Raw genomic sequence first — 22,922 nt, 5'->3', positions numbered from 1 at the left:
ACTCATTTATGACAACTACTCTTAATATAGTTTACTTCATTCACAATATTAAAATCTAAATCTCTAAGCTATAAAAAAAATAGTGAGTTGAGAATTTGAGTTCATTAATATAGCTTAGAGATTTAGATTTTAATATTGTGAATGAAGTAAACTAATATATAATAAATAATGAATAATTTTTTCAATCCGGTTTTTTATAAATTTTAACTGATTTCAATAAGTCGTCAACAATTTTAGAGTAAGTGATTAAAAGCTCTTATTTGATATTTCTTCTCTCTCTTAGATCGTGGGTTCAATATTTGTTAGGAATAAAATTTTCTTTCCACCTCCCTTGAGTAGAAATTGTTCAAAAATTGTTTTCAATAAGTCAATTGACAATTTTCTTTTATCCAAAAGAAAGGGCAGTTGAAGCTTTCAAGTGAAAAACATTATACGATTTGTAATTATTAGTTTAGAGTAATTATAAGGTAGTATGTTCAAAATGTTCTTAACTATTTAAAATTGAACACTTAAATATTCCTATAGATATCTTGCTTGAATTTGAGACCCATAAAAATAATAATTATCTCTTTAACCACTTAAATTACTTAGTTTATGCGAGCAAAAAAGCGTTGCAGCTGCTGAAATTGGGGTATAACCTTTTCAAAGTTTGGTGCAAGTAGTTTGATTTTGCCTTATATAGAGAACAAAAGCAACAAAAGATTATTATTCATTAGTGCTAAAACTGTTCCTGGTAATCACTAGAAACTTCTTAATGCTTAATGGCTGCTGAAATAATTGCCTGTGTCTTGTAATAAACTGTGTTATTGGATATATCCTGCATTTTTTATGAGTAAAAAGTGGGAAATTATCACTGGTTGTCTGGTTCTTTTATGTTAAGAACAATTGTGTAATACCTTCTTTAACAATTTCACGAGATGCAAAAGACTCATCATTATATGGTAGATACAAGTGTGATTATAGCTGGTGTTGCAATTTCGAAAATACATTTCAATATCGTAAATGAACCTTTCATCGTATATAATTTACAGATAATCAATGTGCGATCATTAGACTTATTGTTTTCTTCTGACATTTTCTAATATATCTTTGGGGAAGAAACTGATAACATTAAAATACAAAATATTAAGTTGAAAAGACAATTTTTTATCGATACTTCTATCGATTCAGACTTTTGTCGTTGCCATTCAATTTCATCCATTTAAAGTGTTCTTTATATACAAATTATTTGCATCATCAGAATGGAAATTTTACTGTTGTGGTTTTATGAAGGCATGATGCATAAGATGAACCATGAAATAGTGGGTGAATTACAGGGAAGGATGCATTAAGTTCCCACAAAATTCAAGTGCGTCTCATTATTTTGGAAAAATAGTTCAATTTAGTTTCTTGTGTTCAGAAAAAAAAATTGCATACTCATTTTAGAAAAAGAAAATTAAAATTTTGGACCATCGTTTTTAAATCTCTAGATTCGTCACTGAGTGAATACTTGGAAAACTTGATAGAGTCGATGGTCTTCATATACAACTTAGCTACGATGGATTGCGTATAGGCAGTGGTGGATCCGAATTTTTTTTTAGGGTGGGCACATTTACGTTAATCATATAAATTTTTGAACGATGTAGGCATAAATAAAATTTCAGGATGAACATCATCAATAATATAGGTCATAATCGAAGAAAATTCATAATTCAGGTGAGCACCATTAATAAAATAGATGACTAATCGAAGAAAATTTGAATTTTAGGATGGGCATGTCAGCCCTTAATACATCTGCCATTGCGTATATGGATTCTTAATGAGTTGAGCAGCTCGTGAGCAGTTCGAACTCGACTCGATCAAAACTCGGTAAAAGCTCGACTCAAACTCGAGACCTTAACAAGCTGAATCGAGCAAAGTCCAACTCGACTCGATAAGTCCACCATCAGTTTGTTAATTTTTATACTTTTTTAGTAGTTATCTTAAAAAATTATTTCATTAAAAATTACTAATTTACTAATAGATAAAAAAGAGAGGATAAATTACTAATCTATTAATTTTCTAATAAATAATTAAAAACACTAAATTATCAATTAATAATCATTATTTTACTACACCCAAAAATCAAATCCTAATTATTATTTTAATGTATTTATGATTGTTATTTTGATGTTTAGACTTTGATTTGTTTCATACATTCTTTTGATAATTGTTAGTTAAATGTATTAATTTATGTTTATATTAAGTTTTATATAGTATTAGTAGATTTTACTTGTAGTTAAAAATAAAATAAAATATTCGGTGAGCTTAACGAGCAATAAGGTGAGCAACGAGCTTAATGAGTTTAACAGCAATGAGTCGAGCAATAAATTCTCTTAACGAGCACGAGTCGATCAAAATTTTAACCTCGAGTCGAGTTGAACAACAAAATATTTCAACGAGCACAAGTCAAACACTGCCCAGCTCGTGATCAACTCGCTCTACAAACACCCTAATTTACGTATAACATAGCACTTTGGTGAGAACTCCTTATACGTAGGTGAAATATTCAAACGCATAATTAATAATAAAAGACGAATTTATAAAATTTTAGAAAATAAAATAAATTTTTAATAAATTTTTTTTTAAAATATATCTAAAATTGAAATTCTCTATAAAAAAAAAAGGGCCACCAAGCTTTGAAAACCACTTTTTAACTTTCTAATTTTACATTTGATTTTAGTTTGAATTAATCAATTAGATAACATTGATTTACTATTATTTTAAAATAGAATAACTTGAAGACAATTTGTCTCAAATCTTTTTTCTAATTATTTTGATTAGTCTGTACTTATTATAAAATAATATTTATTTAAAAGTTTTTTATTCATTCGACAATACACGTACACCTCAAAGATATAATTGTTTGAGTTTGATATCTCTAAAGATAAAACACTTTCTCCTATTATTAAAATAGTTGAATGAGTTGTGTAATTTTAAAATTTTCTCTTTTGTAAATTCTTACACAGTTGGGGTGGGGGGAATCTCTTGGCTGGGCTCGTGTTCGCTTCAAGCTCTGCTGTGGTTTGGCGTGATTTGAAGGACAGATTTGACAAAATTGATGGTTCTAGATTCTTCTTTCTTCACCGGTAGATTGCTACCCTCACTCAAGGTGTTGATTATGTGTCAACTTATTTCACGAAGTTGAAGCTTCCATGGGATGAATACGGTGCGCTCGTTCCCTTTTCAACTTGCGATTGTCATTTATCTCAAAGGAATCTTGAGCATGTTAATTAACAGCGTTTGTTCCAATTTTTGATGGGCCTCAATGAAACATATTTTGCTCTTTGAAGTCGGGTCTTGTTGATTCAACCTTTGCCTTCTGCAAATCAGGCCTATTGGATGATGGTTAGAGAAGAATCTCACCGTCTACATTTGTCTGGTGTTGTTCCTTCTTTGGAATCCTCGGCTTTGTATTCTAATGCTACTGGGCCTCATCACAAGTTTACTGGAACGTGTGACCATTGCAAGGTCAAAGGTCACAAAAAGAGGAACTGGTATCGCCTTATTGGATTTCCTGAAAACTTCAAGTTTAACAAGAAGATGGGTTCTCCTTGGCTTCAGTTACAATCAATTCGGATGTTACTGATATACCAGATTCTGATTTGGTTCTTCCAACTTCAAGTTTCTCGGCTGTTTCTTCTGCTCCACCAGCTTTCACTTCCAAGTAGTATAATCAGATTCTGGGGCTGCTCAATAAGGTTTCAGTTTCAGATTCCTCTGTGAATCTGGCGGGTACTATTCCTATTTGCTTTTTTGCTCATTCAATTCAATGGATTTTGGTTTCTGGAGCAATTGACCATATATTGTCTGATTCCTCTGGCTTAATTGACCCTATTCCTTGTTCTTCTCGGTTTGTTCGACTTCCAAATGGCAAATCTTCTCCTATTACTCACACAGGACATGTTAGTCTTGCAAATGGTCTTGTTTTGTCTCATGTTCTGTTTGTGCCAAATTTCACCCACAATCTCATTTCAATTTCCAAATTAACTCATGAAATCCATTGTACAATTCTTTTTTATCCTGATTTTTGTTTCTTATAGGATCTTTACAGTGGCATGATGAGGGAGATTGGTAAGGAGTCTAGGGGTCTGTACTTGTTTACTTCCTTTAGTATTGTTAAGTCATCTCCTGTTTTTCCTTCTAATGTTGCCAATATTACTTGTATGGCTTCTGATGATAATAAAAAATAAATCTTTGGCATGCTAGATTAGGGCATGTTCCTGCTGTTCAGTTGAATAGATTGCCTATGTTCAATATTGTTTTTGTTAGTAAAAATTATGTTCATGAGTGTTCCATTTGTCCTCTTGCTAGGCAGTCTAGACTTTCATTCCCTATCAGCACGACTAGATATGAAATTCCTTTTGCTTTGGTGCATATTGATCTCAAGGGAGCTTATAGAATTTCCACCCATAGTGGTCACCGTTATTTTCTCACAATTGTAGATGATTTCTCTAGATTGACTTGGGTGTATTTACTGAAGTCGAAAAGTGAGGCTGTTCTTTATCTTCAAAAATTTCTTGCTTATGTAAAACTGTTGAAAGTCATAGCAGCCCAAGTGGAGCGGCTAAATGGTCAAAAATGACTTGAATTTTATTATTTTTTATATGGTAAAATTATTAAAATTAGTCATTGTAATTTTAGATATTTACAAATTAGTCCTTAAAACTTTAACTATAAATACCCTAGCTCATTTAGCTTTAAAACCATCCCAAAGTATTCTAGCTTTCTTCTAATACTAGAGAGATTTTAGAGAGTTTCTTGAGAGTTGTTTTCTCCTTTTTTATCTAGAGAGAATTATCATTGTTTTCTCCTTGGTAGATCGAGAGAGGTTGTAATTCCTATTTTCTCATAGTGAAATTCTTCTACCGTTGCACGTGGTTTTTACCCTAAATATTTTAGGGGTTTTCCACGTAAATTTTGTGTCTCTTTTATCTTCATTTTTATTTTCTCAAATTATCAGTTGCGATTTTGCTCTATCCGATAGCCGTCTTCCGCAACAAAAACTCAATTTAATGCCAGTGTCAAGATTATTCGAAGTGACAATGCAAGTGAATTTTTCAACTTTTGTTCCCCACTTTTTTTCTTCTCTTGGCATTTACCACCAAAGTTTTTGTGTTCATACTCCTCAGCAAAATGGGGTTGTTGAGCGAACACATAAGCATTTCTTAGAAGTGGCTAGAGTTGTAATACCTTAAATTTTGACTAGTGACTAAATTATATGTTTTAAAAGTTTGGTGGCTAAAGTATAAACTTTGTAAAAGTGTAGGTACCAAAAATTTAATTTTTAAAGGTTATATATTTTAGCCCATAAATGAATAATTTGGCCTAAAATAAAGATTTTCGTAGAAATCGGATTTTCGGTATGAGATTTGTGTTAAAAGTTATAAAGCAATAAATTTCAGTATAGAAATCGGATAATTATATCGAATCGAAATTTCACGAAAATTTGAAGGATACTAGATAAAGGTTGAAAATATTATTTTCATAATTTATACCAATGAAATTTAGCATGGGTCAATGGAATTGAAGTTAATTTTCCTAGTTAGCCGAAATTGGGGGGAAGTTAAGTGCTTAAATTGCAATTTTCCAAAATTTGCAAGACAAACATGAAAAATCAGAATTATGATATTATTTTATGGATATGATGAGAAAGGATGATGTCATGGAGTTGAAAGTTGTAGTTATGAAGATTCATTTTAGGTAAAATGGTAATTTAGTACAAATGAATTTTTAATTCATTTTTTAGAATTTAAACATGTGTAAAGGTGATTTTAATGATAGAAATTTTTAGAAAAATGCCTTCATCTTCATCCTCACCACTGTATCTTCTATTTCTAAGGTAAGAACAATTTTTTTTTAATTTTTGTTTCAATTTTATTGGGATTTTAAGTTTGGTTATTAAAGATAAAATAACCTATATAAAATTATCTTTCATTTGGTATAAAAATATTTATGTATTATGTTTGAGTTGGTGAGATGTGGATGAAGAGGAAGTGTGATATTTATGATTTAAGATTGATTATGGATGTTGGGAGTGTTATGGAATTGAAATCAAGCATGAAAATTGTTTAAAACCAAGTAAAATGTCCTATATATGATTCGACCATAAGGTTTTTTAATTGGGAAATATTGTGTTTGGATTATAATTGATATGGAAATAAGTTGAAATGGTTGTAAATGTTGAGGGAGTGATGAAATTGAGCTTGAATAAAGTTTAGGAATTATTGTGTAAAAAAGTTAAACTATTCGGCCTAAAGGAGGATTATTTGGGAAAATTCTAAAAAAATTTCTCAAGGCTTGGAATGATTATAGAAGTGATTTTGTGTACTTGAAAATCATGTTTGGACTCAATTGAAGTTTGTTGAAACTTAAGGACCCATTTCATAACTTTTGGAATTATGGAGGATTTGTGTACAAATTTCAAAACTTTAAGGTCCTTTGTTGTTAATTATTGTAGTATGATAGACTGTTGGAAGTGAGATTGATTTGGATCGATTTGGAAGCTTGAATAAGAAAAAGGACTAATATAAAAGTTTTGAGAATTGTTGGACATTATTGCAAGAATATGATATTTGGGGTGTTTAATGTTAATTTTTTTTATTTGAATGCTATAAATTTAAGTTGCAAAGTTGGTTGGAACCAAATTGCAAGTTTGGTAAAATTTAGGGGTGGAATTCAAAAAGTCCAAGAAATATATGGACTTGATTTCAAGTTTTTCAATGTGAAAGTACCATTTGGGTAAAATAGTACATTGCTGAAAACTTTATTTATGTGCTGACTTTTGAGTTTAAATGTTGAGTTGGGATCGAATTTCAAGTTTATCAAGTTGGGTGGTTGAAATTGAAGAGTTTCAGAAAGTTAAGGATGAAATTGAAAGTTTTTAAATGTTCAAGTATTGATTTGAATATTTTATTAAGGTGCTGGAAATTATATGTGATTAATGTGATATGACCGTGAAAGGCTATTATGAATTTAATGGGAAGTTAAGGTGAATTATAGAAAGAATTTATAATTAGTGGTTTGATTGTGCAATTAGAAAAAGTTGAAGGGTTGATCATGAAAATATATATTTTGGAATTGAAGGAAATATTTTGAGAAGTTTAAAATTTTGATGGGAGTACGATTTAGTTTTATATCAATTTAAGTATCGATTTTATTTCTATCGAATTTTATATTTACTCTTAGATTATGTTAGTTCAATACTAAATACTTTGAACATTTTATGTTATTATACGACGTCATCTTACCTCAATAAATCTCGTGATTTAAGTAACTCAAAAAAGAAGGAAAAAGTGTGGAAATTAAGAATATTATCGAGGAAAAGATTCGACAAGAAGGCAAATGTGAGTGCATTTAATTCGAGTTTGTGTTATCATACAAACATTGGTTTGCGATGAGTCCGTAACGGAGTTACTACGGTAAAAAGTGACTCTTATTGTTATGTGAATTGTGATTCTAGCCTAAAGGTTCATTTATTAAGCTTACAGAATTATGAAATTAAGCTAAGTATGCTAATTGAGGAAAGTTGTCTAGAAATTATGATTCGAACAATGAGTTTAGAAATTCATCATAAATTATACAAAATTGATTAGAGGATGATATCTACACCGTTAGATTTGTATGTTAGTCTAGCTTCGTTTAAAATAGACGGTGACTGATTTCAAGGTGTAAACAAAAATATATGAATTTTTAATCGTGAATATGTCAGAAAATAGGACAACAGATTTTGCTCAAAACAACTTATGTCAGTCAACTATGAAAATTCACTATTAATCTTACAAGTTGAATAGAAGAGGTATTTTATATGGTTAGATTCGTGTTTGATTCTAGTTTTCAGTGGTATTAACGGAATAATTTTTAAATATTTATTAATACAAAATAGCATTTCTTTAAAGGTAGTGCAAACTGCTAGAATATAAAATTTTGATAAATTAAGTAATTGAAGCATTTGTAAATAAATGATTAATTCTAAAGCTTAGTGAGGCTTATATTTTGATTTATAAGTAAAGTGTTAAAGTGAGTGCAATTTATTTATTTAATTATTATGACCGATGATGACTTGCGATAAGTCAACCTTATTTTATTTTCCAGTATGATTTATAAAATTTTTATTATGGAATATTTCCATAGTATTTCCCATCAAGTTTTATAAATGATTTTGTGTATAAATTGCCCTTTATGATGATAAATTTTAAATATTTACAGTTATCAGACGTAGATTGATTAACGATTCTATTATGATAAATAAGTCCATTGTATGTTTCATTGAAAGTCGTATATACATTTGGCATGTCATTAAGTGAGTACTTATCAGTTATCAGTTTCCAGTTATTTGTACCGTTGGTGTTTATGTTATGATTGCACTGAAGTACATTATATGTTTTAGTTTCAGTTATGACCGACACCGTGTTGTGCCTATCGCGTCTTTCAGCTCTACTCACGTACGTTGTAGTTTTTTACATCTACATTGGGTTATACAAATAAATATGAAAGTTACGACAGAATATGAAATGAATATGAAAGTTATGAATGATGTTAAGTTAAAAGAAATCATGATTTGGTGATTTTATATGATATTATTCATCAGAATCTTTATAAGTTTATAAGTTAAATTGACAGGAATATAAATTGTTTATGACAATTATTATTGATTTACAAGATTTTTTATTAAATCGCGAGAGGACGATTTTTAGGTTTCAAGGGAAAATCAGCTTGAACAACTAGTTTGAAAGTTTTAATATTTTCATTTAAATTACAGTTTCATGTTATAATACTTTATGAAATTTATATTTTATATCATTTTAGTTATTTATTGTCTCACTAAGTTTTACTTAGCGCGTGATGATTTTTATACCTAGGTTCGAATAAAATAGATGACGTGAAGTGAGGAGTTTGCCAGCATCTTATGAAAATCAAACCTACCGACAATATCAGTAAGATATCCTAAATTTAACTTTTTAGTGGCATGTACATTATATCTGTTAGTTGTTTATATATTTATTTTCAAAAGGGTATGTAATAGTAATTTAGAACTGTTTAATTTTGGTTAATTTTAGTTATAGTCGTAATTATGAATGAATATTACGAACGGTTTTTAAATGGTTTTAAAATTAAGCAATATTAGACAATTGTATATAAATAAGAAATCGCATGGAACTGGCTAATTGTTGCATAAGATCGATCTTTTTTGGAATGATAAATTATTATTTTACGAATATACGCTAAATGAAGCATATATAAAATTGATAAAGGAATATTTTAAAATGAAACAAATTTTTCTGCATTTACTTTCAATAAACGTTCCTAAAGTTGATGTGGCATATTTAACTCGTAATTTGAGTTGTATACAGATTATGGGTGTCACAAGGACACCAAAAGTTCAGTCGAATGTACCTTTAAAATTATGGGTAGAATGTGTTCTTGCTGCTTGTTATATCATAAATAGATTATCATCCTCTGTTTTATCTTGGAAATCACCTTTCGAGGTTTTTATGGTAAATCTCATTCTTTTGATCATTTTCGTATTTTTGGATGTCTTTGCTACTCCAGTACTCGATTGAATAATTCTGATAAGTTTGCATCCCGTGCCATTCCTTCAGTTTTTCCTGGTTATTCTCTTACGCGTAGATGCTTCTGGAAATGTTGACGGCGCAAGACTGGCTGATGAAGAAAGGGGAACCTTAGGGTTTCTCACAATTGATGATATATTTCAAGCCCTCCTAGTTTGGGCTTTCTGGTTTACACTTGGTTCAGGCCTTCTGATTGGTCTTGTAAATAACACTTTTAGGTTTGAGGTGTTTTGTGTTAATTGGTTTAATGGTTACTGGTTGTGGGATTAATGGATTGTAAAAGGACTTTTATTTTGTGGATCCGAATATATATATATATATCGGTATTTGAATTTGAATGATTTTAAAATACGAGCTTCGAACAACAAACATATGGTCACCCAAATCCAAAACAAACCCAATTAAGCGAAGGTACGCCCCAAATGCTTCCCAATGTTGTTTGGATCAATGTACGAGCACCTTTAATCACCTTCGATTCAAGTTGAAAGAGAATCGAAATATCCGAACAAAATTAGGTAATGACAAGTAATAGTATTAATGAGCTTGACTTTTAGTATACCTAGCTATATGTATAGAGTCTTATAAAGGGACTCTTGGGTTAAGAATGTGAAAGGGCTTATTTTAAAATACCCCTTTTATCATTTTGTGTTTGGTTTTATTGTGTGGTAGGAGTCGTAGTTTAGGCAAGGTATCCTTTTTTTAGAGGTATTGTAAGGACCATTTTCCTTGTGTTGTTTGTTAAAGCAGGAGGAAATAGCAGAGGTGGACTTTTACCACCCGCCAACCTATTAGGTCCTTTTCTTTCACCTAAGGGATGTAGGGAAGAAGCATTGTTTTGGCTTTGATTGGGTTTTGCTGGCTAATTTGTGAATTTTGGAGGCTATAAATTGAATATATTTTTCAATTTTATCAATCAAACCACTAAACTATTTAAATGATGTCAATCAAACCACTTCTCATTCATCAAACCACTTCTCATTAATATTTAACAAAAATGCTAACGTGACAGTTAACTAAATTGGTATAATTATATATTTGGTCCTTAATATTTATACATGCAATCAATTTAGTCTAAATTTAATTTAATTCAGTAAATTTAATCCATCAATTAGATAGTGACACATGTCACAATTAGAGTAAATCATATATTTTATAATTTAAATTTTATTTAAGTTAATTATTCGTCTGCCAAGCAGATGGGTGTTAAAATCAAATAACAAATAAATGAGGAAGAATGACGCTGGGGAAATTGAACCTAGAACCGAGTGCATGGAATAAGGACGCCTAACCAGTAAGGCAACCTCCACATCAGAGTTATAATTTACGTAATATGGTATATATTTTATAACGCAGTTAAAGCTAGAGAAATAAATGAAAAATGGCTATGTTGGGATTTAAACCTAGGCCACATGAAGAACTATAAACTAAAAAAACACTAGAACAAACCTTAAATTTGAATAATAATTGGGTGCATATTTTATATATATAGTAAATATTAGTTTATACAATATCAAAAGAAAAAATAAATTTAAGATTTATATATTTTTAAAATAAATTCAATATTTTTTCGTATTTATAATTTAAAATAATAAGGATAAATTATTTATATTTTAGTTAACTTTTTATTAGATTGTGTAGTTTTTAAATTACATATTTTGAACTATAAAATCATTAACTAAATAAAAAGGACTCAATTTAAGTTTATATATAATCCTTGATTATAAAAGTGAAAAAATATTAAATTTATTTTAAAAATATATAATTTTAAATTTAATTTTTTAATATTGTATAAATTAGTGTTTATATATATATAATATGTACCAATTATTAATCAAATTTAAGGTTTGCTATAGTGGTTTGTAGTTTATAGTTCTTCGTGTGGCGAAGGTTTAAATCCCATCATTGCCATTTTTCATTTATTTTCTCTAGCATTAACTGCGTTATATAATATATACCATATTACGTAAATTATAAATGTAATGTGGAGGTTGCCTTACTGATTAGGCGTCCTTATTCCATGCACTTAGTTCTAGGTTCAACTCCCCCAGCATCAATTTTCCTCATTTATTTGTTAATAGCTGGCGGAAAAATAATTAACGTAATAAAATTTAAATTATAAAATATATGATTTATTTTAATTGTGATATGTGTCACTATTAATTGGTAGGTTAATTTATTGAATTAAATTTAGGACCAAATTGATTGAATGTATAAATATTGAAGATCAAATATAGAATTATACTAACTTAGTTAACTGTCACGTCAATACTTTGTTAAATATTAAATAGTTTAATGGTTTGATTGACAAAATTAAAAGATCAATAATAAAAGGGTAAATAATTGAATAATTAATGGTATAATTTACCTTAAATTTATTCAATTTATAGCCTCAAAAAAATGTAGCCAAACTAAAACACAGTCAACAGCAAATTCAAATTATTGAAATGAGAAAAGATAAGCTTGGAAGCATATTCGAGACTTGGGTCGGTGAGATGCTAATTCAAATTCCCATATCATCGAAGAATACATATAGAGAGAGACAAGAAAATGACAACATTTAAATACTGTTTATTTTGCCTCCTGTTTCTTTTTCATTAATTTTATATGATTTCAAGTGATAGTAAAGAGACTTCAAACCATTTGACAATAAATATTCAAATGTCTAGAGGCAAGATTACAAGTGATAGTATAGAAACTCTGAATCATTTGATAATAATTTTATATTCTTGTCTCTGAAGTATAAAAAATCTTTATTTTTTTTATTAACCTTATATGATATCAAGTGATAGTATTTGTTCTAAAGACTCTTAATCATTTGACAATAAACGTTCAAATATCATACAATTTCCTAGCTCAAATTCGAGACCCCTAGGGATAACAATTTGTTTAAGCATTGATGCTAAAATATTCTTGTACATTGTTCAATATATCAACATTTTTATGTAAATAAAGTCACTAGTTTTATTTAAAAAAATAAAATATTTAAAATTACAATTAACTTCGTAAATTAAACACATAATTAAAATATTTTTTCTATAATCATTGATACAATAAACTAGTCACTTGAAATCATTTAATGATCTTACAAGGAAAAAGTTAAAATCATTTTAAAAAACTCAAACAAAAGCTAGACACAAATAAATTTGATCACATCATCAAACGAACAACAACTGATAATCGATCTATTGAAAGACTACCGACAACAATAAATTACAATAAAGCTTTAAGATATAATCATCTATGAACAAAAATCGCGTATCCATGTCTAATATAAAAATCTAAAACAAGAAAAATTAACAAAATAATATATAAAAATAATTTTGATAATTCTAGATAACGTAAAACCTAATCCTAAAAAATTAAATAAGAAAAAGGCCCATTGATCGAAAACTACAAACTATAATAAATCCGTATTTTATGAATTTTAATTTAATATTGAAAAAAATAAGTCAAGTAAATTATACAAACTAAATTTAATATAAAAAAACAAAACAAAATCAAATATTACGGCTCTAACGATTTTTCTTTCTCATTCCTAATCGTTAAGGCCAATTGTAACCATCATTTTCATCAATGGAACCCTAATAATTTAGTGTAAATTCACTTATATAATGTAAAATCTTTTAATTTTTACATTTTTTAATAGTAAGTATCTTCAATGCTTCAATGAGATCAACAATTAATAGTATAGTGAGATGAGATATTAGATCTCTTAAGTAAGATCATGAGTTCGAATTATGGCGATCGCGAATAGAGCAAATTGAGTTGGAGGGTTGTCATCGCCACTGCAATATCCGATCCATATTAGTCAATCAATAATTGAAAATCGGTGGTTATAAAAAAATACCTTCAATGAGAATAGCAAAACTTTGTTATTTTTTTTCAATGAAATGACTATTTTGTTATAAGTAGATAATGTTAGTAATCAATTAATTTCTTTTAAAACTTCAATAAAAAATAAAAATTTATTTAAATATTAATAATCATTTATATAATTCATCATTAATTTTTAATAACACGTGAACAAAATATAATCAAACATAAGTACATAACGTTAGGTAAAATTTAAAAAAAAGTTAATTAGATGAAAAAATAACTAATATATGAGTTGCTAAATAAATAATTTACCCTAAGAACTATTTCTTATTAAGTGATCACATTCCATTAAAGGCGAAATCATTGCTTACTTTCACTTCCTTGTGATATTGACGTTGAAGTCAACTATGGTGTGTTCGATATAATAATAATGTTGATAATTTTGCCACGTTCATGGTTGAATATAAGCTATGATCTATAGTAATTTAAAAATAATTATGACTACCTTGATTTTCAATATTCAAATATATACATTAATTATTGTGGTTGTTAGGACGAAACTTGTGAGTTTTTCATTAAAGTTCAATAAAAATTTTAGATAAAATTATTTTTGTAATTTAAATATCTATCATTGTGTCTACATCATGTCAAACTTTATTTTACCCCTATTTCTCTCTCAAATTTTTGGATATATTTCTAATTGATTTATGGTCGTAAGTTTTTCCAGATTCAATTCGGACCCGATCCAACCCAAACATAACATAAAAAAATGAATCTATTTTTTTTTAAAAAACTCGATCCGATCGAATCGAATTGGGTCGAAACTCGTTAGGTTCAGATTCCATGTACATCCCTAAATACACTTGTATATCAACATTTATTTTCAAACTGTTGGTAATGCTCAATCCCACATAGTATTGGAAATACTATTGGGAATGAGTATTTATGGTTTGGATTTCCTACTTTCTTGTTGAGTGAAAGAGAACAAGGGGGACTCTCGCGCACCGCCGCCGCCGCCGTCCGTCGGCTCGGCTCGGCACGGCTCGGCTCGTGATCGTGGAGTTATAACAGCTGAATAATAATGCAATGAACCTGGACTATTTCTGAGTCAGGTTTATCTAGACGTTTCAGCTGTTACAAAGAAGAGATTTAATCCTGAAATTTTATGGACGGTTTTAACCCTGTTTCTAACCTATAAATAGAGAGCTATATTCAGCTTCTCAACTCACTCTCAACATTTCAGAATTCACTCTCCAAGTGTTTTCTAAAGTTCTCTCTGTGTGCTTTCCGATCAGAAGTGCAATACCATCAGCAGTCCACTCCAGTTTCGGGTAGACGAAATTCGAAGCGACTGTGTTAACCTCGGAGAACGGTCCGCCTACTGTAGCGATTACACACATCGGGGCGAATTCGTTTATAAGGCAGTGGTTATACCACGACACGGTTTACCAATCTGTTCTTTTTCAATTACTGTTTATCTTTCCTATCAGTGTTAACGGTGTGGTTTTGCAGTCTATTTTACCAACAATTTAGAAACGAATTCAAAATACTGCAATCATGTCAACACCTTTGAGCAAACTGATACCCGATCTTTCCAAGCTCGATGCACTTGATGGAAAGAATTATAGAAGGTAGTCTCAAAGAATCCTGATATTCTTCGAGCAACTTGATCTTGACTACGTGTTGCTCAAGCCACCACCTACCATGCCGCCAACCCCAGCTACCGGTAATGATGTTGATGCGGTCCTCAACGATGATGCCCTAGCAACTGCCGCTGCTGCACTCGCTACCTACGAGAAGTACGAGAAAGACAACAAAACGGTGTGAGGACATCTGCTCAGTCACATGTCAAATAAATTATTGGATGTTCCTTAGAGAAAGGAGTGCCAAGGCAATATGGGATACTCTCGATAAAAAGTATGGTGTGGACGATACTGGCATCAAGAAGTACGTTGTCGGTGAATGGCTTAAATTCCAGATGACTGATGACAAGCCAATAATGGATCAAGTCCATGACTATGAGAACCTAGTCACTGACATCATCGCCAAAGGGATGCAAATGTGTGAGGTGCTGCAAGCCAATGTTCTCATTGAGAAGCTGCCCAAGTCTTGGTCTGACTACCGCAACTCTCTTAAGCATAAGAATAGAGAAATTTCGCTTGAAGAGCTCATGGGCCATATGAAGATTGAAGAAGCCAACCGTTTAAAAGATAAGCTTACTAATTCTATGAGTAATTTATCTTTTAGAGCTAACTTGGTTGAGTCTAAATTTAAGAAGATCATGAAACGTGGGAATCAAGACAAGAAGACGAAACCTCAGAAGGCTACCAACTTCAATAAGTCAGGAAAGGGCAAACCTAAAGGAAAGACGCTCAAGTGCTATGTCTGCGGTTTACCCGGCCACAAAGCTTACCAATGCCAACACCGCTCAGACCGCCAGAATGAAAACAAGCCACATATGCTCATTGTAGAAGAAGATGATGAGATCATTGCTACGGTGGTCTCAGAAGTTAATCTGGTGAAAAATAGTTCGAAATGGGTTGTTGACACTGACGCTTCAAAGCATTTATGCTCAAGGAAGGAGTTTTTCACCGAATTTGAGGATGGGAACGTAGGTGAACGTGTGTACATGGGGAACTCTAGCAGCTCTGAAGTGCTAAGCAAAGGCAAGGTTTTACTCAAGCTAACCTCTGGTAAAACTCTGGCTTTAAATAATGTTCTATATGTACCTGCCTTGCGTAGAAATTTGATAAGTGGTGGGCTTCTGAATAAGGCGGGCATTAAGTTAGTTTTTGAGGTAGATAAACTTGTACTTTCCCGAAATGGTGATTATGTTGGGAAAAGGTTTTTAAGCAATTGGTTTATTTGTCATAGAAACTCAATTTAATGAAAATAAAGCTACCACTTCTGCTTATATTGTTGAATCCATTGATATGTGGTATGCTAGATTAGGACACGTGAATATTCATTCTTTAAAGAAATTAATAAATATGAATGTTATGCCTAAACTAGACACAACTAGCTTTAACAAATGTGAGATTTGTGTAGAAGCTAAGCATACTAGACCTCACTTTAAGATTGTTTCTAATAGAAATACTGAGTTGTTAGAACTTATTCATACTGATCTAGTAGATTTTAGAAACACTGAAAGTAAAGGAGAAAAACACTACTACATAACTTTTGTAGATGATTATTCAAGATATACAAAAGTTTATCTCCTAAGGACTAAAGATGAAAATGAAAACTTCTTTTTATTTATAAGGCAAAGTTAAAATCAGTTAGATAGGAGAATCAAACGGGTTAGATCTGATAGAGGTGGTGAATATGAATCTAATTTCTTAAAAGATATTTGTGAAAAGAATGACATAATTCATGAAACTTCAGCCCCTTATTTTCCTCAACAGAATGGTATAGCCGAAAGGAAAAATAGAACTTTAAAAGAGATGATGAATTCTTTACTAATAAGTTTAGGGTTATCTGATAACATGTGGGTAGAATCCATTCTATCGTCAACTCATATCTTAAATCGAGTTCCTCATAAGAAATTAGATTCTACCCCATATGAATTGTGGAAAGGATACGCTCCTAATTTATAATACCTGAAAGTGTGGGGGTGTCTGGCTAAATTGGGTTTGCCAGACTTTAAGAAGTCCGCCATTGGACCTAAAACATTGATGCAGTGTTTATAGGGTATGCTACGAATAGTGTTGCATGCAGATTCATGCTTTTACAAGATTATTCTATTTGTGAGTCAAGGGATGTTGTTTTCTTTGAAAATACTTTTCCTTTAAAGGAACCGAGAATAAATATTGAAACACAAATAGAATATATTCCATCAACTTCTTCTAGTAATCCTGCTAGGTCTTCTGAACAAATTGATTTTGAGCCTAGAAGAAGTAAAAGACAAATAGTTGAAACCTCTTTTGGACCAGACTTTATTACTTCTTTTATTTCTGAGATAAATGATTTAGTCTCCATTTCAGATCCTATAGCTCAAATTTTTCTATTAGATGAGGATCCTAAAACTTTTGAAGAAGCTATAAGATCTATCGATGCTAGTTTTTGGAAAAGCGTTATTAATGATGAACTAGAATCGATAATGTCTAATCATACTTGGGAATTAGTTGACTTGCCTAAGGGATTCAAACCAATCTCCAACAAATGGGTCTTCCGGAAGAAACTAAGGCCAGATGGTTCGATTCAGCAGTAAAAAGCAAGGCTAGTCGTCAAAGGGTTCACTCAAAGGTTTGGTTTAGACTATTTGATACATACTCTCCCGTTACAAAAATCTCAACGATTTGTGCATTATTTGCACTAGCCTCTATTCATAAGTTGCAGGTACATCAAATGGATGTTAAGACTGCTTTCTTGAATGAATATCTAGATGAGGAGATTTACATGGAGCAACCACTAGGTTTTGAATCACCTGGTATGGAAGGCAAAGTCTGTAGACTCAAAAAGTCACTCTATGGACTTAAGCAGTCTCCTAAACAGTGGTATGAGAAATTTCATAAAACTATTCTTAGTTTTGGTTTTGTTATGAATGTTCGGATGCTTGTGTGTATTCGAAGATGTTTGACACTGAATGTGTTATCATAAGCCTTTATGTTGATGACATGTTGATTTTCAGTTCTAACATTGAGTCCATTAACAAAGTTAAAAATTTCTTGTCCACTAAGTTTGAGATGACAGATTTGGGAGAAGTAGATGTAATCTTAGGAGTCAAAGTTACCAAAACTGAGAAGGGATTTTCTTTATGTCAAGCACATTATATATAGAAAGTGCTAAAGAAATTTGACAGTTTTGATGTCGTCCATGTTCGAACTCCTTATGACCCTAGCATACATCTAGTTAATAATAAAGGAAGTAGCGTTTCCCAAACTGAATATGCTAAATTAATTGGAAGCTTAATGTTCTTAATGAATTATACTCGGCCTGATATTGCTTATGCTATGAGTAGACTGAGTAGATATACTCATAATCCGAGTGGTGAACACTGGATTGCTCTTAAACGCTTATTGAAGTATCTTAAGGGTACTTTGGATTAGAAACTTGAGTTCGTTGGCTTTTCTGCGGTACTGGATGGATATAGTGATGCCAACTGGGTTTCTGATAATGATGAGGTAAGCTCTACGAACGGGTATGTTTTTACTTTGGGTGGAGCAGCAATCTCGTGGAAATCATCAAAACAAACTTGTATTGCTCGTTTTACCATGGAGTCAGAGTTTATAGCTCTTGACCTAGCTGGGCAAGAAGCCGAGTGGCTTAGAAGCTTGTTAGCAGATATTCCGTTGTGGGGAAGACCGACTCCTCCGGTTTCATTATTGTGTGATTCACAAGCTGTGATATGTGTGGCTAAGAATCAAGCTTACAATGGTAAGAAAAGACACATTCGCATAAGACATGAATATGTTAGACACTTAATAAAGAATGAAGTGCTCTCTTTAGAGTAAGTGAAGTCAGAAAGAAACCTAGCAGAACCACTTACCAAAGGGTTAAGTCGGAAGCTGGTCCTAGATTCATTGATGGGGATGGGTCTAAAGCTCATTGGTTGAGGAATTCATGGTGGATACCCAACTTAGTTATCTAAGTTCCATGAGGTCAAATGAAACCATGGAAAGACTCATAGTGCACATTCCTACTGCCTATCCTTATGATGAATAATGTGCATGCCCAGGATGAGCTTAATTGCTCTTAATAAATTCATAGCCCAGGCTTTGGGTGGTCTTAGTGAGAAAGACTTGATGAATTTACCGATTTTGGATGAATATATATTCTTAATAAGTTCATAACCCAGAGTGAGTGGGTAGGAAATGATGAACTTACCGACAGAAAGGTTGAGTTTGTTAAGCTCTTCAAATCCAAGTATTTGGATGGTTCTAGTGAGAATGACTTATTGAATTTACCGATAAATGAGATTGAATATTTATTCTTAATGACTTCTTAGCCCAGAGTTTGGGTGGTTCATTTATAATGAACTTGAAGAAAGTCACCATACCCTTTGTGAGGTTGAGCTTTTATAAAAGCTCTTAATTATTTCATATCCCTGTTAAGGGTGGTTTATATCGAGATAAACTTGATGAAATAACCTATGTAAGTGAGAAAGGTTAGCCGCCTTCTATGAAAAATGTTGGGCCATTTTTCTAGCACACTTACTAGAATCCTGAGGTAAGATGGCCAAATATATACTTTTATATATATATATCTTACACATCGAGGACTCATGTGGATGAAGGGGTTAGTTGTGTGTTATGAGTTTACCCCCATCTTAGAAAGTTCCAGACTAGTTTCACTTATCTAAGAGAAGAATTGCTCATCATCATTATGTACTAGTTCCAGATACGTTCACTAGTGCTTAAGCAACTAATCTCGCTATTGCTCTTCTGGAAAGTTTGTTTTCGAGTTTCAGAAGAATTCTTTCGCATTAGTGGGGGAATGTTGGTAATGCTCAATCCCACATAATATTGGAAATACTATTGGGAATGGGTATTTATGGTTTGGATTTACCACTTCCTTGTTGAGTGAAAGATAACAAAGGGACTCTCGCGCACCGCCGCCGCCGTCCGTCTCGTCTCGGCACAGCTCGGCTTGGCTCGTGGTCATGGTAATACGTGTCTTCGACACGTCCGCGCGTATACTATCTTTTTAGAGAAAATTCTTGAGGAATTTCTCTTTGAAAGAAACAAATGGGAAAATGTGAAAGATTTCAATTGATATTTATAGGCTGCTAGGACTGTTTAAATTTAAATGATAACAACTGGTTTATGAGAGTTATCATAAATTAAACAGCTTTTCCTAAATTAAATAAAAAACGTTAAGATGTATCTGGACTGATTTCCAGCTTTGTACAAAGGGGACAAGTTGTTAATATCAGGAGTTACATGAGTTATTTGATTTAATTTCAGGGGTTACATGATATAATTTCGGAGTTATAACAGCTGAATAATGATGCAATGAACCTGGACTATATCTGAGTCAGGTTCATCTAGACGTTTCAGCTGTTACAAAGATGAGATTTAATCCTGAAATTTTATGGACGATTTTAACCGTATTTCTAGCCTATAAATAGAGAGTTATATTCAGCTTCTCAACTCACTCTCAACATTTCAGAATTCACTCTCCAAGTGTTTCTAAAGTTCTCTCTATGTGCTTTCCGATCAGAAGTGCAATACCATCAGCAGTCCACTCCAGTTTCGGGTGTACAAAATTCAGAGAGACCGTGTTAACCTCGGGGGATGGTCCGCCTACTGCAGCGATTACACACATTGGGGCGAATTCTTTTCTAAGGCAGTGGTTATACCACGACACGATTTACCAATATGTTCTTTTTCAATTACTGTTTATCTTTCCTATCAGTGCTAACGGTTTGGTTTTGCAGTCTATTTTACTAACACAAACGATTGAGAATCTTTAAAAAATATTATTTTATTCATCACATATTAAAAAAATCATTGAATATTAAAATTTCAATGTTCTAAATGTAAATGAAAGAAACTAAATTAAAAGTCATTTCAATAATAATTATTTATAATATTTAATTTAAATTAATAATTAAATAAATTAATGTTCAGTAATTGAGCGTTTTTACCCAAATATTATAATATTAATGTCAAGCACCGTTTCCTCAAGTTTCACTGATCTAACACCCTTTCTGACAAAGTGATAATAAGGCGCATTACGCAAAACACGCCTTTGCTTAAGTGGACCGAAGGTGCATCCCCTAGAGTGTGCTTTCTAGGGGAAATGTTGATATAACCCACGTGGGAAGACACGTTTCAAGAGGCGTATCTTCCAGGGGTTTTCTTCCCACTTCAGAGGCGCGTTTGGGAAGAAGCATTCCCTAAAAGCATATTAAAAAATATACTTCAAAAAAATTTGAAAAATAAAACTATAAGGACTAATAACGTAGTTTAATACATATTAGTTCCATGAGTTGAGGAACTTAATGGTGTTGGCATATTGGAGTGTTTAGCTTATGTTTCTTGATAATGTGATATAAAAGCTAAAAGGTGTATTCCTTAATTTTTTTTATCTCTATATCTATTTAGCCCACTTATACACTATTGTTAAGTGACATTAAGTTAATATTTATTATTAAGATTATATATTTTTGATATGTTAATATATTTAAATATTTATTTTTTTAATTATGAGTTCAAAGTAAATATTGAACACAAAGAATAGCAGATAAACAACCACTCAAATAAACAATTGAGACTAATCCTAGATGCTAGTCAAAAAGCAATCACTTTTTGCGCAATTTAAAGCAACATGTAAGCAATTGAACATAAAAGAATGCAAGTAAATGCATACGACAGTTGTTCATGTCACATACTAACGGCAGGAAACAAACCCTCATTGTAAGACTTATGAATAAACAACAATGATAAATGCGTACCTATATGGTATGTGTTTATGAGTTTGAAGATCCCTATACTTTTTAGCAAGGCCGTAATCAATGACATACACCTGTTACAAAATCAATGTGATGATTATTAGCAAGTCAGACATTTAGTTAATGGCCCTTTGCATAACAAACATATACAACTACAATAACATTTGGAATGTACAGTTATCAACTATTGATACAGGCAGGAAACTTGAAACAAACTTCAATACATACTAAAAAATGACCTAAAGTATCGACATGCAATAATATTTGAATAAAGCTCAATATAAAGAAACACAATTAATCCAATAGGAGGATATCATGATAAACTTTTACTTGCCCACATGTAATTCCAATACCTCAATTTAATGCTTAATTGAAATAAATAATTGAATCATATTTAAGATGAAAAGATGCTTATGTGAAAATTTCACAAAAGAAAATCATATTGATGCATTAGCGATACAAGATCTTGTAGATATCCTCTCTTAAAATTTTTTGGTTACTATGTATCAGAAATTGAACCATTGAAAATCACAATTTACACAAAAAAGATTAGCTTTTACTCAAGAAACATGATAATTTGGTTAAACTCACTTATGGAAGCCTAAAACTATTAACCGCTACAACTATGAGTGTGAACCATAATATCTTATTATTGATGGATAATCTTAAGAACTACTTATCGGTATTAGCGTATGTCAATGAACTATTTTTAATTTGTGTTACATAAATTTTTTGAACTCATAATTAAAAAATAAGTATTTAAATATTTTAACATATAAAAAATATATAATCTTATTAATAAATCTTAATAATAAATATTAACCTAATGGAATTTGACAATAGTGTATGAGTGGATTCATTAGATATAGAGATGATATAAAAACGTTAAGGAATATTTATTTTAGCTTTTATCCCCATTGTCAAGAAACATAACTTAAACACTCTAACAGGGTATTGAATAGTGTTCCGAAAACGTGATAGTGATCGTGATATTGCGGTCACACCACCGTCCGAAACCGCTATTCATGATTTTCGCTGTGAGTCACGGATTCACGCCGATCGCGGTCGATTGCAATTTAACGGGAAACAGACGATTGCGCCGATAACGGGACGCAGTCACC

Source organism: Hibiscus syriacus, unplaced genomic scaffold (assembly GCF_006381635.1).
Source record: "Hibiscus syriacus cultivar Baekdansim isolate YM2019G1 unplaced genomic scaffold, ASM638163v2 tig00111678_pilon, whole genome shotgun sequence".
NCBI classification, from domain to species: domain Eukaryota; kingdom Viridiplantae; phylum Streptophyta; class Magnoliopsida; order Malvales; family Malvaceae; genus Hibiscus; species Hibiscus syriacus.
The sequence above is the reverse complement of the archived record's forward strand: the minus strand, read 5'-3'. Positions refer to the sequence as shown.